Source organism: Helianthus annuus, chromosome 10, assembly GCF_002127325.2.
Source record: "Helianthus annuus cultivar XRQ/B chromosome 10, HanXRQr2.0-SUNRISE, whole genome shotgun sequence".
NCBI lineage: Eukaryota > Viridiplantae > Streptophyta > Magnoliopsida > Asterales > Asteraceae > Helianthus > Helianthus annuus.
In genome coordinates, this window is record NC_035442.2 from 171,690,354 (window position 1) to 171,704,401 (window position 14,048).

A 14,048-nucleotide genomic window follows, 5' to 3' on the forward strand; every position below is an offset into this window, starting at 1 on the left:
TGTCGAGTTGAACATGTTGGGACATGTTCTTACATTAATTACCAAGTTATATTAATGATCAAACAGGTTGCATGTATCCTACATTGCTAATTATGCATTAATTTGAAAATAAACATTCTGTTGACTTTTTAAGGTAAGCTTTGACTCGACAATTAACATAGTTAGAGTGGGAATCTGAAAATACCCTTTTAAGGGTTTATTACCCACATAAGTACCTACTCAAAGGTATTTTTAATTCGTGATTTGACTGGACAAATTTTAATTAATCACGAAGTCAAACCTTAATTACGACGGTTTGACTTTTAGCTATTTAACTAAGCTAAAATGAATTTAGAGAGGTTGAAAGTACTTACAAGAGTCCTAATTAGGATTAGGGACTTAAGAGAACTTGATTGCTGTCCAGAGAAGCTCCAGAGATAAAGTTGTGAACTTTTGCAAATGAATAAACAACATGGTCACAACTAGAGCTCCTTATATATGAGTTTTGATCATCTAAGATCATGCCAAAGAGGTCTACAATTGTTACCAGATCAAGACAAGCCCCTACTGCATGTTAAACCATTGGAGAGGCCTCTGGTATAAGAAAACAATTGATTTAAGTCGGTTACAGCCCTGCAACTGGCACCTGCAGGTTTTCTGTCGCTATGTCTCTCTCGCGGGCCGCGTAAGTCCGTAGGGGACTCTTACGCGGGCCACCTGGCCTGCCAGAACCAGCCAAACAAGTTTTAACAATTGCATTTTTGGTCCCTGGTCCTTTGTTACGTGGTTTTGACTCTTGTTCTTGCATTTTTTCCCTTTTAAACTTATTTTTAAGGGTTCCAAGACATGTATAAACATGGGCAAGTCCTTGATCAACTTGTAATCACCCGAAAAGTCATAAATTTCAATGTTGACGTTTTTAACCCCTCGTACACGAATTTGATCATAACTTTCTCATATGATAACGAAAATTTATGAAATTTTTACCACATATTCTAGTGAGCATAATTTACCGTTACAAAGCTTTGGGTCTGCTAAAAGGTCACTCAGAGGTATACTTTACACATGTTGACACATTTAGCCCCTGTGGTTTGTAATTTCTCACTTTCTTTCATATTTAGCTTCGCATGATCCATGATTTATTCATTTGAAGGTATAAACATCTTGTAGGGCCATTTTTAAATATGATTATCCATTGTTGACACTTTGGACCCTTATATTCACATAGTTTCCTTGTTTGTCAACTTTAGTCCCTCTAAAGTATTCTTTCACACGTTCAGAGCTTATGACACGTGTTCATACATTATTGGACATGAATTTTCAAGGTGTTACATCCTCACCCTCTTAAAAGAAATCTCGTCCTCGATATTTACGGAAAAAATTAAGGGTATTTCTCTTTCATTGTGGACTCTAATTCCCACGTATATTCAGGACCTCTACGGCCATCCCATTTCACCTTGAAAATAGGTACAAGATTTCTTCGAAGCTTCTTTACCTGTCGATCCTCAATCGACAAGGGTTTTTCCTCAAATTTTAAGCTCTCGTCTATGTGCACATCTGTGTGTGGTATGACTAGCGATTCATCAGCTAGGCATTTCTTCAGATTGCAGATGTGGAATACATTGTGAATACCACTGAGCTCTTCAGGTAAGTTTAACTTATAAGCCACTGATCCTACACATTCGATGATCTCGAATGGTCCTATATACCTTGGGCTTAACTTACCTTTCTTACCAAATCGCATCACCCCTTTCCAAGGTGATACTTTGAGCAAAACTTTATCGCCAACCTTAAACTTGAGAGGTTTTCACCTTTTATCAGCATAGCTCTTCTGCCTATCCCGGGCAGCTTTTAGGCGGTCACGAATCTGGGCAATCTTGTCCGTCGTCTCAAAGACTATATCAGGACCTGATAATTGAGTGTCTCCTACTTCTGCCCAACAGATGGGCGTTCTGCACTTCTTACCATATAGTGCCTCAAAAGGTGCAGCCTGAATGCTGGTATGGTAGCTATTGTTATAGGAGAACTCGACCAATGGTAGATGCCTATCCCAACTACCACCTAGATCAATTACACATGCACGCAGCATGTCTTCCAAAGTTTGAATAGTACGCTCACTCTGCCCATCCGTCTGGGATGGTAAGCTGTACTAAAATTCAATTGCGTGCCCAGAGACTGTTGGAAACTTTACCAAAAATGAGATGTGTATCTAGTATCCCTATCAGAGATAATAGATACTGGTACGCCATGTAAGGATACAATCTTATCCACGTACAGTTGGGCTAACATGTCGGAGCTATAAGTCTCTTTAATGGGTAGGAAATGTGCTGACTTAGTCAGTCTATCAACTATGACCCATATAGTATCATTTCCTTTCTTCGTTTTTGGCAATTTGGTGATGAAATCCATCGTCACCATTTCCCATTTCCACGTGGGAATTTCAGGATGTTGTAGCAAACCTAACGGCTTCTGATGTTCAGCCTTGACTTGAGCACACGTCAAGCATTTAGCTACTTAAGCAGCTATAGACTTCTTCAAGCCTATCCACCAATAGTTTGCCTTTAAATCCTGGTACATCTTATCAGCTCCAGGATGAACGGAATATTTGGAACTGTGGGCTTCCTTGAGGATAACATCCCGAAGTCCTCCATAAACAGGAACCCATATTCGTCCATTTAACCTCAAAATTCCGTCCTTACCATAGGATAACTGTTCTTCAGTCACTCCTAACTTTTCCTCAAGATAATTAGCTCCTAGCACAGCTTCCTTCTGCGCAGCTAACAACCTTTCATTCAGATTACTCTTTATCTCAATGCGTTTGGCATTGATCTTTAGAGGCTTCACTCTCTCCTTTCTACTTAAGGCATCAGCGACTACGTTTGCCTTTCCTGGATGGTACCTTATTTCACAATCGTAGTCATTCAGAGTTTCCATCTAGCGTCGTTGCCTCATATTCAAGTCCTTCTGATTGAACAAGTGTTGAAGGCTTTTGTGATCAGAGTATATCACACACTTAGTTCCACACAGATAGTGCCACCAAAGCTTCAGTGCAAATACAACGGCACCCAACTCCAAGTCATGGGTGGTGTAATTCTTCTCATGCACCTTTAGTTGACGTGAAGCATAGGCAATGACCTTGCCTTTTTGCATTAACACACAACCCATCCCGGTGTGTGATGCATCACAATATACTACAAACTCATCAATTCCATCAGGCAATGTCAGTACAGGAGCATTGCTCAACTTCTGCTTCAAAATATCGAAAGATTCTTGCTGCTTAGGCCCCCAATCGAACTTGCTATTCTTGCGAGTGAGTAGAGTCAGGGGTGCTGCAATCCTTGAGAAATTCTCGATAAAGCGTCTGTAATATCCTGCCAATCCTAGGAAACTGCGAATTTCCAAAGGTGTCTTTAGCTCTTGCCAATTCATAATAGCTTCAATTTTCGCAGGATCCACTTGGATACCACGTTCACTCACAACATGTCCAAGGAACTGGACTTTACGAAGCCAAAATTCACACTTAGAAAATTTGGCATAGAGCTTTTCTTGATGAAGCAGCTTCAGGATACATCGAAGATGTTTCTCATGGTCAGCTTGACTCCTTGAGTAGATGAGAATGTCATTGATGAAAACGATAACAAATTTATCCAAATAAGGTTTGCAAACGCGATTTATGAGATCCATGAATGCGGCAGGTGCATTAGTGAGCCCGAAAGGCATCACTAGGAACTCGTAATGACCATAACGAGTCCTAAATGCAGTTTTGTGGGCATCTTCATCCTTGACCTTCAATTGATGATAGCCTGACCTCAGATCAATCTTGGAAAAGTAGTTTATCCCTTGTAGCTGGTCGAATAGATCATCGATCCTGGGTAAAGGATACCTGTTCTTGATAGTAACCTTATTAAGCTTGCGATAATCAATGCATAAACGCATGGACCCGTCCTTCTTCTTGACAAACAAGATTGGTGCTCCCTATGGAGACGAACTAGGTCTAATGAAACCTTTGGCTAGCAAATCATCTAACTGCGTCCTTAATTCCTTCATCTCTGTTGGCGCTAATCTATAAGGTGCTCTAGCCACAGGTGCAGCTCCGGGGATGATGTCAATCCTGAATTCCACTTGCCTATCTGGTGGCAAACCGGGTAGTTCTTCAAGGAAAACTTCAGGGTATTCAGAAATGATGGGAATATCTTCGATCCTGGGCTTCTTCTCGTCAATGGTTACCTGTGCCATATAAATGACACAACCCTTTTTCAGACATCTGGATGCCTTGAGCATAGCCACTTGCTCAGGCAATCCATGTTGAGTATCTCCCTGAATGGTGAGTGGCTCACCAGATGGAGTCTTGATTACTACTTGCTTCTTGTTGCACACAATCTGGGCTTGGTTATACGATAACCAATCCATACCTATCACTATATCAAAGCCTGCTAGCTTAAAAGGTAACAAGGACAAAGGAAAAGAGTGGTTCCTAATGGATAGGACACATCCTTCTAATATGGTCAAAACTATCTCTATGGTTCCATCAGCTAATTCCACTTCATATTTCACACTTAGGGCTTTAACAGGTAATTTCAATAACTCACAAAACTTATTATCTACAAAAGATTTATCTGCTCCAGAATCAAAAAGTATCCTTGCATAGATATCATTTACGAGAAAGGTACCTGTTATCACGTTGTCGTTCTGAATAGCTTCCTGAACATTCATCTGGAAGACCCTAGCGTTGGTCTTCTTTCCCTCCTCAGCCTTCTTTGCAAGCTTTGGGCAGTTGGTCCTAAGATGCCCCTTTTCATTACACTTATAGCACGTAGCATCCTTGATTTTCTTGCAATCCAATGCCTTGTGGTCTAATGACTTGCAAATCCCACACGCTTTCGGCTGGGACTGGGATTTCGATTCATACATGCACCTCCCAAAATGGTGCCTCTTACAAACTTTGCACTTGGGTTTATCACCCGTCTGTTGATCACCTTTCTTGGATCCCGACCCTTTCTTGTAGTCGTTGTTTCCCTTGCGCTTCTTATATGAGCGTCGTGAACCGTCATCTTAGCATTTCCTTTTCTCGGCATCCGCATTTCTCAGCGATCTCTGTTTAACTGCGTCCAGCGTGAGGGACAGAGATATGTCAGCTGCCGATCTGAATGTAGCGGGCCGAGAGGCCTTGACACTTGCTTTTATTTCTGGGGCTAGACCCCCAACGAAACGGGCTATCCTTTTAGGTTCAGGTGTCACAAGGTAAGGAACTAACCTTGACATGGTATTAAAGCTCGTGAGATAAGCCTGGCAATCCAGGTTTTTCATAACCAGAGATAGAAAATCAGATTCTATCTTTTCAACCTCGTGTTGAGGACAGTAGTTCTCCTTGATGAGAGCGACGAATTGATTCCATGACATGTTATACAGTGGAATCTTCCCAGTACCCTGAATTAATGACCTCCACTAGGCCAGGGCTTCACCTTTGAAAGACTGGGATACAAACTTCACAATATCCCTCTTAGCACAACCACTAATGTCCACTACAGTGTCCATTTCATCCAGCCAAGTCATGCAATCCACTGCCCCTTTCTCCCAGTAAAATCTCAGGGTTTACAAGACACAAAATATTTGTACGTACAGGACTTGACACGTGGAGCATCATCAAATACTATCTTCTTGGGTGGGATACTGTTTTGGTTTGAGGAGTGCCTATCATCATCTTTCTTAGACTCATCTTTCTTAGATGGTGGCTTGCTGTGAGCCTCCGAGTGAGTCTTAGACTTGGTATGCGGTGTAGACAGGGTCCTACTGTGAGTCCCACTATACTCATTATATTGCCGCTCTAAGGCCTTGGTGATAGCATTATCGACAACTGCTTGCAGTTCTGCACTGGTCATCTGTATCTTAGCATTCTCGTGGTTCTCCACCGGACGACTGTTCACCTCGTCTGACCCCGCCATGTAGCTTCAATTGCTACATATAGAAAATAATGGGCAAGGTTTTATTTAGAAGTTTTTACAGAATTTTATAATTTATGGTTTTAATAGCCATTTCTGGTTAATTTGTTAATCATTTATTTATTCAGGACCTTTATTATAATCCTATATTACAATTAAACATTAGCATAAAAAGCTTAGTCACAAGGACAGTTTTAATTTATAACCAATATTTTCACAGAATTGAGGTATTTGGGTCTGAATCACAGTTCATTACCCTTTTCAAGACAGTGAGTTGCAGACTTGTACTGTCTCTTAGTCCCAGAGGACGTTAATTATTACCCGTGGGCACTTCATCCTCAAAGGATGGTTATACAATTACAGGGAATTTAAATTAACCCAATTTTAAAGATGGCCTGTGTGATTTTTACTGCATCATAATTTGCCCAGCATGCTAACATACTTACAGATGTTAACAAAATTTTGGAATCTTTTGGACAGTTCTACCATCTTGGCCATGTCTACAATGACACTTGGCTAGGTTTTACCCCTAAGATTCTCTTTTAATATTAAGTTGATATGTTAATTATGGATCTGAATCTAAATATGGAGATACCATTTTGGCCTTATCTTAAAATGACACAAGGCTAGGTCTTGTCCCTTTTTAGATTTTGCCATTTTATAATAATGGGAGATCTTTTACAGGAATGTTATCTTCTTTTCATTTATTTTATGCTTATAATTTAACAATAAGTAATCATGAAAATTTAAATTTAAAACATTCCATTAATAAGAATTAAACAGTACAACATTTGCCCTAAACGGGACTTCTACAAAATAACATGCCCGCGCAGGGGCGAAATACAAACAAACAAACCCACGCAGGGGTTAACTAAAAGACATGCCCTCGCAGGGGCAGAATACTAAAAGATAAGCCCACGCAGGAGCTGAATACAGAGACAAAAAGTCCACGCAGGGACTGGATTACAACCAAATAAAATAACAAACAAAGGTCTTCAATGACCCCTTCTTTTGGACTTCCCCTTGACTAGGTCTGACAGACCTTTGAAGAAGCCTTGACGTTCTCTGCGGTCTTCTCGAACCTCCTGCTTAACTTGGTTCAACCTATCAAGAACCTCTTGTTGGCGTTCTGGCGGGATCAGTTGCGGGTGCGGCGGCTGCTGATACTGAGGTTGAGGAGGTGGCGGGTGCTGGTACATATATGGAGGGTACCCAGTGGTCCAAGGACCACCATAGGGCCCCTCAGGGTGACGAGCGTTGTAGTCCCACGCCTCCTGATACGGGTCCACATTAGCATAGTTGAAGCTGTTGTGGCCCGGCAGCTCAAACGGGTTATATGCCGCTGAACCGGCATAAGCAGGGATTGGGTTATCAAAACCCAATGGTGGCGCCACAGGCGTAGAGTGTACTTCCGAGATAGGGTTTGATGGTCCCCCCATCTGCGGCTCTTCTTCTTGGAGTGGCGGGTAGTGACTGCCACTCGAGGGCTGAGGAGTGCTGTTGCGGACTCCTCCTCGCACGGACATCCGTGCGTTTGACCTTCTCCGCCTCGGTGGCTCCTGAGGCGGTTGCTCAACTGGTGGTGGTGGTGGCGGTGTGACTGCCACAAATCTAGAATCCTCGGAAGGAGCCTGCTGCTGTTGCTGTTGTTGCTGCTGCTGTTGCTGCTGGTACGGAGAAGAATGGTGAGAGGGGGTAAAATACCAATCAATCTGCCTGAATCTCGCCTCGTAGCTGTCCGGACCGCGGTAAGGTGATCCGTGAAATGAGGACCCACCTGAGATCTCGATGGGATGGTTCGGGGTCCCGGTCGCAGGCTCCACGGGATCCGTGTCCTCATCCATGTCATTTTCACCCGAGAAGTGATCCTCGGGTCCTAGTGGGTTGAAACCCACGTGTTCTTGAATATAATTAGCCAGGTTGAACCGGCTCTGGAAGGCGGGAGTGGGGTCGCCAAACGAATGATGCGAGTTGGATCGCTGCAAGGGTATGAAAGAGGCTTGAGGGTTATTGGGCTCGTTCTCCGACTGGGGCCCAAAAGAGTGCAAGTAAGAAGGTGAAGAGCTTAGGGAGACAGATCGCCTCCCGGGTTCAACGTATGTCCTCCACAGCTCCTGAGGACTTGTGCTCATTGTAATCGAAGGGTACGCCGGTGCGAAGGCCCGGCTTCATGGTCGTGGCTAGTGAAAGGAGCCTTTCCCCGTCCGCGTCTCATCCTTGGTGGCATGGTTAAACCTGTCAACAAAACAACGATACAACCACATATATATAAAATAAAATAAAGACAAAAATGAAATAAAACAAAACAGAGTTTTTCCTATGTTCTTTGTCTAGACTCAGAACTCGAGAAATGTGCATTTATTTAACTGAGATTAAACACAAAAGGCTAGTGTTTAATTCACTCAATGTTGGCTCTGATACCAACCTGTCACACCCCTATTTTACCACGTGTCACCGGTGGGCCCGGTGGGGGTTCCGTGAGGTAGTTGATATCGTCATAGTCAAACAATACAAAAAATAAATGCACAACGGAAGCAAAAGAAAGATTTATTTCAACCAAATAAAATTGTAATATTCAGTATCACAAATAGTTGAAATAGTTCCACAGGCGGATCGAAACAAAGAGGAAACTTTAATTCAACAGACTTCATGCATCCTAAGCTTGCGAGACTTTTATTGATGCTAAGGAGTGGCCAGCCTATTACGCGTAGTACCTGCACTTAGCCTTTTTGGAAAATACGTCAGTTTACACTGGTAAATATATTTAACTGATTTTCCCTTATACGGGCTTGGGGTACGGTATATAAAATACCGTTTGGTCGGGTAATTGACCTTAACCAGTCGGTGGTTAAGTATTGTTAAAATGACCCGTTTGAAAATGTTGTTTTTTCTGTTTAATGCCTTTGGGGGTTTAATGACCATGTCCCAGATATCCTTGGCATCATTCAAAGAATGGCCATGACCTTAGCACACGGGTGTAGGCGTACACCCGTAGTGCATTCAAATCAATAAAGTATAATCGTCGGTACGAGAGAACTATACTAAGTGGTGTGTCTATTAATCTTTAACCCGGTACGACCCGGACAACTGAACGCATAACAAACATGTAATTCTTTTACAAGATTATAAGCAAATAATTATCCCAAGTTATAAAAAGTTTTGTGTCGCGGGCATTCAAATCAATTTTTAATATTTTCAAAATGAGTCAGTTGAATTGTATTTACCAGTGTAAACTGACGTATTTTCCAAAAAGGCTAAGTGCAGGTACTACGCGTAATAGGCTGGCCACTCCTTAGCATCAATAAAAGTCTTGCAAGCTTAGGATGCGTGAAGTCTGTTGAATTAAAGTTTCCTCCTTGTTTCGATCCGCCTGTGGATCTATTTCAACTGTTTGTGATACTGAATATTACAATTTTATTTGGTTGAAGTAAATCTTTCTTTTGCTTCCGCTGTGCATTTATATTTTGTATTGTTTAACTATGACGATATCAACTACGTCACGGAACCCCCACCGGGCCCACCGGTGACACGTGGTAAAATAGGGGTGTGACACTGATGCTCCAAGGTTGATTGCACACAAGATGAAAGGATTGGACTAGAGGAGAAGAACTCACTTAGTCAATCAAATGTAACAGTACAGAGTAATGCTCCATTTATAGGCAAACCAAACCACTGAGGCATCTCAGGTGACGTCACCATGAAAGCGACGTCTAACAGCCTAACAACCTGTAACAACTGTTCCTATACAAACACTGCTAATCTTAACCACTGATTCTACATAAGACAAGTAATACACTAAACTACTTCTATCTTCTTCTATCAGTGCTTTCCTCAAAGTTGATCAGTCCTTGAGTGGGCAGTGCTTTGTCATAAGTAGATTGAACCAGCAGTGTTTACTTCTACAGGACTATATCAGCAGTTTAAAAGGTAGCAGCAGTTGTATACGGACAGTGGATAGAGAACCATCAGTTGTTATAATCACTTTCAAGGGGAAAGCCTAATGTAAACAGCTGCTTATTGTGAATCCACTGTTGTGATCCGGTTTTGGCTTTCATTATCTGTTCCTCTGGTAGGGTTCAATCCCAACAATCTCCCCCTGGAACAGATAATGCCAAAACCCTTCATTATTCTGGATCTTTATTTTCTCATCAGAAGTTCCTTAGCTTGTCTTTTAAATTCTGCTTCAAAGTCTTTGGAACTTGAGTCATCCTCATCCCTGCATAATGAAAGTTCAAGGAGATCTTGTAGATCTTCAACACCAAGGCTCAGGGCTTGTTTCCTTGATATGTACTTCATTTCACCATTGGATCTGATCAGGGTCAATACATGAGTCTTTTGATCAGAGAGCCACTTTAGTATTTTTGAACCCAATGGGTTTCTTAGGAGAGATTTATTTATTGATGAGCTTGGAGATTCCGGCCTTGTGAAAATTTGTAAAGCAGTATCCTGCGCTTCAGACATTCGTTTGAAAGCCTTTTCTATGACTTCATTTGCTGCAGCTATGTCTTCTGCAACTTCTTTGTCAATCTGCTCTTGTTTCTTTTGTTGATCTAGCTCATTGTCTGAGATATCTGCTGATGTGTTTGGTGATGATGATTGGTTCAAAACCTTTTTGGCAAGGACTTGAAGCTTTGCTGATTTGTCTTTATCTAAAGCCATTTTCTTGATGGCTTCTTCAAAATACTCAGCTTATTTTTCTTTTTCCTCGGCTTTAGTCAGTTGTTTCCTCTTTTCTTGGTTTATCACAATGATTGAGGTATCTGCTGTTGTGATCAGTGGTTCAGAGGTTTTGATCTGCTGCTCTGGCTTTTTGCAGTCAGGCTTCTTTGGAGTGTCATAAACCGTTATCCTACTTTTCTTGAGCCTTTCATAAGCCTCATCTGTATACTGCTTTGTCCATTTTGCTATGGATTCAGTATCTCCAACGTTTGCATCCACTAGCTCCTGTTTCTTTCTTTTGTATTCATAGGTAAGATCAACAATGAGCTTTTTGTATTTTCTCTAGTTTGGAGCATTCCTCTTCTTGGTTGGATCATTTTTAATTCTTTCAATTCTATTTGCCTCGTGCTTTAATGCAACTATTGGCCATTCTTCGAATTGTTTCTCTTCAGCTGGATAGAATTTTTCTTTCATAATGTATGCAAGATATTCTTTTCTCATTTCTTTTCGTAGATCTGCTTTAGGTGGTAAATCTGACATTTCTTTGCTCAGATTTCTTGCATAATCTTCCATTTGTTTGACTTTAGTGAGCAAGAGTTCCATTTTTTTCTGAAATGACTTCGTCACCTTGGTCTTTGTCACACCCCCAAATTCCACCTGCGGATAACACCCGCTTCGAGGGCGTGACTGACCAGGATCCAGCCACCAATTATACTGACCAATTAAATTGATAACAAAAAGTAATACTTACTAACCATAAGATTAGCAAATATCAAGTTCAGAGTTTAAGGTTTCAAGTTCAAACAGTAATGAGTAGCGGAAGCATAAATAAACAGTTTTAAACAATGTTCATAAGGTAAGTCATGATAGATGCCCAACACACGGGCAGACGACCACTACACATCCCAAGCAGCTGCTCCAGTCACTGGCCACCTGCAAAGCATGCAGTAAGGGGGTCAACAATAATGCTGAGTGAGTTCACTAGTTGTCCAGTTTTAATTACCCAAAAACTTGTTTCACCAGTTAATTTATCCGTTTATACATGCCATGGGGAGCTACCCCAAAAGTTAGCGACTAAACTGTTTTTCCAATACCGAACACTAGGTAACCGTTTGCGTTTCCGTAGGATGCCCCGATGTCAATGTTCTATCATCATTGACGGATGCCTGAGTACATTAGTTCACGACCGATCCCATACCATGGCACGGTGTGAGGTTGGTAAAACCTAAATAGCGCTATCAACTAATAACCCGTTCGCCTGGCCCCGGCGACTAATCGATATTATGTAGTAGGGACTTGAGTGATAGAGTTGCGTTTAGTGCCGTTTGGTTGCATTCCGTATAAACAGTAATTAACTAAAAGGTTTCCCAATACAAGGGAAGAGAAAGTAAGTTTGTTCCCAGTAACTAGGGAAGGAAAGTGAATGGTATCCCCTTTACAAGGGGATAGGGTTGTTTTAGTCTCGTGTCCCAAACCACCGGGACGCATGCTTTTAAGTTGTGAACTCACCTTGGGTTGCTCGGTAGATATTTTTACCCGGTCAAGTATGTTGGTCACCACGTCCTAATATGGTTACCAAATATGGGTCAAGTCGGGTACAAGTAAACACATAGCGAACACGTATGGCAATACACATAGCAACACGTATAACATGCAAATACACAAACAGTTGGGTTAATGGGTCAGCCCAAACATAAGATCAGCAGTGACAAACATGCAGCCCAGTCAAGAGTAAGCCCAACAACACTAAAATAGCCCAGTCGAGACAAGGGTGGTTGCGACTCGCAACCGAGGTTACGACTCGCAACTGAGGTCTCGGTTCATCACGTTTTGGTTACGAGTCGCAACCAGAGGTTACGACTCGCAACTAGCGGTTCCGACTTAGCAGCAGTGGTTACGACTCGCAACCGGATTCGACTCGTGTTGATTGCGACTCGCAACTGGGAGGTCTCGACAAAGCTTGATGTGGTCTCGAGTAGCAACCAAAGGTTGCGACTCGCAACCGTGATTACGTGCAGCCAATCTTCTAGAACCTGTGCAGTGTACTATCCAATGATATTGCATTTTCATGTAATTTGTGTACCATGCCCACTAAACATGTTTTCTTGTCTATCTTGCCATCAAAACAGATTAAACAAGCATATTCAAAATATTTCATGGCATTCAAACTGTTCATCATAATATTCATAATAATCATCTTTTAAGCACAAAACCATAAGTTCTTTATAAGGAAAAACTAAGATCAAAGAACACATATTTAACACAAATCTGTTTTAACATAAATGAGCATAATCGGTATCATTATTTTCGGTTCCTAGCCTAGCATGTTTCATCATCAATCAAAACTCGTAAGATCAAGCAAATCATGCATATCATTTGGTCAAAGCCATCCAAACAAGCTTCTAGCATTAACCGAATAACAAAACCATTTAACACATAATATATATATTCATCCTAGTGACATTATTAACACATGAACATTTAGAAGAGAGCTCAAACCACTAACCGGTTATAGTGTACTCAAAGGGTGTGCAAGAAAGCAATGAGGTGGAGTCCCGTGTGAGAGTGAGAGCTTGTGTTCGAGAGCTTGATGTTGTCGGCTTGATCCGAGGGGTGTGGTCTCCGGTAGAGTTCAAGAGGGAATGAGAGGATGATGGTGAATGTGGGTGTTTGTAGGGTTTTAGGGTTTAAGTGTGAGAGGAGGGTGTGAGAGGAGTGTTGTAAAAATGGTTAAGGGAGGGGAGGGTCGGTTTATATAGTGTCACAAGTGGGTTAGGGTGTGGTTGCGACTTGGGCTTCCATATGGCCCAATCCAAACCGGCAACCGACCCTTAATGCGTGTACTGTTCACTCGAGACCAAGGGTTTCGAGTTGGCTCATGACTCCCTTATCAATTATACACACACTCATACACACACATATAAATATATACACATATTAATAAATACACATAACATGTAACACAATAGTTCAAATTTTTATTTTAATAGATTACGTACACACATGCTACATCGAAAGGTTGTCCGGGGAAAACCCGAGGTGTCACATTATCCCCAAGTTTTAGGAACTTTCGTCCCGAAAGTTAAGGCAGCCACTGTCAAGCTAGCGTAAGTGAAAGCGTTTCAACGGGGTGTCACATCATCCCCCCGTTAGTTTGGAATTTCGTCCCGAAATTCGGTTGTAGCTTCAGTGCTGGGGCTTTCGTTTGGGAACAACTGGGGATACTTGTGCTTCATCTGGTCTTCCCGCTCCCAGGTATACTCTGGGCCACGTCGCGAGTTCCAACGGACTCGTACAAGAGGTATTTGGCTACGTTTGAGGATTTTGATCTCTCGATCAGTGATTTCAATCGGTTCCTCAGTAAAGTGTAGCTGTTCGTCAATAGTTAGTTCCTTGAAAGGAATTACGAGCGTTTCATCTGATAGACACTTCTTCAGATTGGATACGTGGAAAACGTTGTGTACCGCACTC